This window comes from Nannospalax galili, unplaced genomic scaffold, assembly GCF_000622305.1.
Source record: "Nannospalax galili isolate Female #2095 unplaced genomic scaffold, S.galili_v1.0 scaffold359, whole genome shotgun sequence".
NCBI classification, from domain to species: Eukaryota; Metazoa; Chordata; class Mammalia; order Rodentia; family Spalacidae; genus Nannospalax; species Nannospalax galili.
Window position 1 is genome coordinate 5,162,400 of NW_008347042.1, and position 4,523 is coordinate 5,166,922.

The 4,523-nt window shown below is 40.9% G+C and overlaps 1 protein-coding gene across 3 annotated transcripts in view; it reads left to right on the forward strand.

Annotated features, from left to right (window-relative positions):
* Nucleotides 1-4,523, forward strand: part of Gab1 (GRB2 associated binding protein 1) — a 132,628-nt gene that overhangs the window by 45,538 nt on the left and 82,567 nt on the right. The window contains exon 1 of one of the 3 annotated variants that reach the window (XM_008843446.3): nt 3,053-3,088. The exons of the other annotated variants lie outside the window; for them this stretch is intronic. The gene's annotated coding sequence lies outside the window, so the exon portion shown is untranslated. Of the gene's footprint in view, nt 1-3,052; nt 3,089-4,523 lie in introns of those variants that run through there. 3 annotated transcript variants of the gene reach the window in all.

A 4,523-nucleotide genomic window follows, 5' to 3' on the forward strand; every position in this document is an offset into this window, starting at 1 on the left:
CACCAGAGCCTGCTCTTTTGCTCAGGAGACCAGTGGGCAGTCTGTCTGGAGGGAGCATGGCCTCCCAACAGCAGTATTTGGGATGGGCCTAGCCTTAGATGGTAATGCTGGAGTAAAACTAGAAATATGTGTCTCTTCCCCCAAACCCAAGGAATTTTGAGGATAGCAGTAGTGTTAGGACAAGAAAGTAGGACCCATTGGCCTTGGCTGATCAGAGCTCTTCAGTCCTTTCCAGCCTCATTCACTGGGATAGAGGGAAGGGGTCAGGACTTCTTATGTACCACCCACCAACCAAAGAGACAAGTTCTTGTTTTAAAAGATTTTATTAAAATATTGATTTTTGTGTCAAAGCTATCAAATTCAAGGAATAAACAGAGTAACAGTATCTAAAGCTGGAAGAGGACATAGAGACCAGAAAGTACAGGGTTTTGTTTTGTTTTGTTTTGTTTTTTTCATTTTGGAGTGGAGGAATCTCAGGATGAATATATCAACTGACTTTAAGCATCTCTTACCTGCCAACTCTGATTCATTTCAGAGTACATCAGAGTCCTGTCACCCCCTCTATGTACTCTAAGATTGGCACTGATTTTACATAACTGCATGTTGAGAGCCTAAGCTAGAAATGAAGCCAGAGATAGCTTACTCTACCCCTGTGATTCCCTCTTCTGACTGCAAGGATGATTAGCATTCGTTATTAAGCAGGGCAGTTAGTAAGAAGTTAAGGCATAAGGAAGAAATAGAACACAATTCTTACTCTTTAGAACTTAGAGTGTCATGTTAATGTTAGAGGGAATGCGCTCTGGACCTGGTGAAAGTAGATAGCATTATAATGGGCCTGGTATTTCTTTCACTGAATCTAGTTAAGACCTAGGAAAGATCATTTAACTCTTGAACCTCAGTTATCTGCCTATCTGTCCATCCATCCATCTGTCCATCCATCCATCCATCCACTCACCCATCCATCCAAAAGTATATTAATATACAATGCTCAGTCTATCATCTGTCATCTATCTTCTGTCATCTATCTATCTATCTATCTATCTATCTATCTATCCATCCATCTGTCATCATCTATCATCTATCTATCATCTATCTCTCTATCATCTATCTATCTATCATCACCTATCATCTATCTGTTTGTCTGTCTTGAGCATAGTCCCTCTTTTGTCCTCCATCCTGTCTTTTCTCCACCCTCACTTCTCCTATTAATTCTGAGCCTCAGTTTTCTTCTCCTCTTACCTGTATGTTCTATGACTCACAGTCTCATTGTGTTTTTATAATTATAATAATCGGGCTCTTGATGCCTACTCTCTTTATTTCAAGATAGTCTTGGCCAAGCTGTTAAATGCAGATTCATTTATATACTGTCGTGATGTGCAATTTAGCAATCCACAGAGATGCAGACATAGAGAGGCAGAACTGTATAATGGTCCATTCTTCCACTTTAAGGCAGAAGCACATCCCAAGATCATGTGAAATAATTTGAATGATTATATATTACACCTTAGTAGATCTGGCTGCAATAGAATATAAGTGCTTTTGAAAATTCAAGCAGTAAGGAATTAGATGATTATTATAAAAGAACTTTGGACTTTACAAAGGAATCCAACCTCAGAATTCTTTATAGTTTTGAATGTCACTAGTACATTCAAAATGTGATATGCATCGTTTCCTAGCCCTTTGCTGAGGTGAAGTATAAATGTACTGTGACTTTCAGAGCCTTGGTTCATGTATACCAGTTATTTACAGTTTTGTTTTTACGGTTCCTTCTCTGCAGCATTGCTCAGCACGAAGCAGCAAATACGCTTTTGTTAATGAATTTGAGGATGTTCTAGAGCTCCAGAGTTTCTGGCTGTTGTGTTGGAATTTTACTGACCTACTTTCCTCTCATGCCCCTCCCCATAGCCAAAGCAGCATCCATGTATAAAACAGTCAGTTAACAGATCAACCTGTGATTGAGGAGACAGGACACTTTCCTTTGTGTAATGACAGGAACCCGGACCTATATGAACAGAGATGCCAGCATTACCTCTCAATAGTGTTAGGCAAGGTGCCTGACTCCTTGGAGTCTTATTTATTTATTTATTTTTTACCTGCTACATGAGCATCATCATCTGAGTGCTTGTGTCCTGTGAGAGACATGTGTGTTTATCATTTACTTTTTTATTTTTTATTTTTATGTGTATATATGTGTATGTCTGTGTGCCTTGTGAGTGTATGCCACACATATGTGGGTGCCTGTGGAGGCCAGAAAAGGGCATTGGATTCCCCAGAGCTTGAGACATGGGTGGTGGAGACAAAAGTCAGGTCTTCTGGAAGAGCAGTAAGTGCTCTTAACCACTGAGCCATCTCTCCGGACCCCCAGCATATGTCATTTCTAAAAGGACTGATACAAAGTAGGCACTTAGCAAAAGCCATCTTTTTGCCCTTCTTATGTGCAGGGAGCTACAGCCACTATCTACCTGTATGTGGCAGTGTCTGCTACCCCATGTTGGGGCTGTGGACCAGAGAGGCACCCAGTGTGGGAGGGTGGGATAGTCAGGTACAGTGGTTCTTCCCTTGCTTCTGGAGTCAGTCACCCTGCATTCAAGTCAGCCCACTTGGTGCCCTTTGTGGCATATCTTCCTGTTACTGCCTCACTTTCCTGATCTGTAAACTGGGCCTAATAGCATCTACCTGATTGGTTCATTGGCAGAAGAGCAATCGTTAAGTTGTGCAAAGTGCACATAACTCTCCTGCAGTCCATTACAGGGAGGATCTTTATGTTAGAATGCCATGTGACCGAGTTTTAAAATTGCATGGGCTGATAGTACGCTTTCTAAGTGCGTTGGAGAAAGCGCTTGCTTCTGAACAGTCCTTGGCTGCTTCTGTAACAAGAGGTAGCAGTGCTCTTAGAAGCGTCCCCAGTCTTTCATCTCTTCCCTGCTCCCTGAGTCCACTCTGGCTGGCTTTTGTTATTAATGTGGAGCGGTTGAAGTCATTGACTTGGGTGCAGTCCAGGCAGCATTACTGAGGTCATATATTACTTTCCTAGACTGGTCATGAGCAGAGGCCGGGACGCTGTCTCTCCAGGCAACCCACATGAAAGGTGTGTTTGTTTTCTTCATCCTACTTGCGTGAGTAGATCTGAATCTTGCTCAGTATGTTACTGATAATCTTTTTTCTACAACTTCCATCCCATTGGGCTGTCCAGGTGCTTATTTGGTTAGGCAGACTAAGGCAGTTTTTGCCATTGATCTTTCTCTCTGCATTGTTTGTTTCATTATGGAAAATCTTGTCTTTGGTTAAGTAAATATCTGTTTAATGCAGGCAGAGTTTCTCAATGAGACTGGCTGTTTCTGTATGCACTGTATAATACACTGGGCCAGATGGTGATTATGGAGGGTACATTTGTTGGTGTTGATTGTTGTTTTTCCTCTGTTAAGGAAATAACACTGTGGAGAAAGTTCTCCTTGAAGGACGGAATGAAAGCCTCTGTGTCCCGGAGGAGTGTAATTGAAGAACACACTTTTCTTTTTCTGTTCTGCTATTGTGTTTGAGGCTTGGGAAACTCTGTTTTGGTGGTTTTTTTTTGGGGGGGGGGGGAAGCAATGGAATTTTATCAGGCATTTTCCTGAAACTCCCTACCTTCTCTTTTTCCTGGAATATTTCTTTCAGAGTCCTGTTGGCTCTGTGAAGAGGTTCCATCCTTTGAAAAGCACAGGAGCTTGTTGAACTGAGGCTGTTTGGATGATCTGCTGGTTTTGTGAAAGAAGATATTGTTTGCCTGGGAAGAAGCAGTCTGAGAAAGAGCACTTGAGGATCGTGTGAGCCTTAGTGTGAGACTTAGGGCAGTGGTTTACTGGCTTGAGCCACTGAGGGGTTTTTTTTTCTTTTCTTTTTTTTTTTTTTTAATTCTCAATATCTGAAAATAAATATGTGGCCTCAGATTCTGTTTTATCTTGATAGGAATGGGGGAAAATCATCCAGATTTAAACTTTATTCTGACTTCTGTTTGTGATAGGCGATTTTCTGTGTTCTTAATAACTCCAGTTGTGAAATAAAAGCTTGTTTCTAGTTGGCATTAACTGCTGCTAAATTGTGATGTTCATGCACTTCTTTTAAATTTCAATGGCTTTTTTTTTCTCAATTTAAAAGCAGGAATTGTGAATCATAATTCCTAGAAAAACTCTTCTTCCATAATGACCACAGATGTTTGAGTGCTGCATATGCTCCCCTCTCCATTTTTAATGTCATTTTAATGGAGATAAAATGTGGGTCACGATAGTGTGCTATGATGTGTCTGGATCCTCTCTCCAGAGACTGTTTTTTGATGTGTTGTGATACCAGCTAATCTTCCTGAAACCTCCACTGTTAGATCATTGAGACCTCACGTGATGCTTAATTTGGGAGTTTCTGACGTTCCTCTAGATGATTCAGACTAGACCAGCTTGTGCTATTATCCAGACCACTTTTTTTCATTTTCTTTATACAATAAAAGGGGAGGCTAATCCTTTTGTTCTTTAGACCTAATTCTTATATAT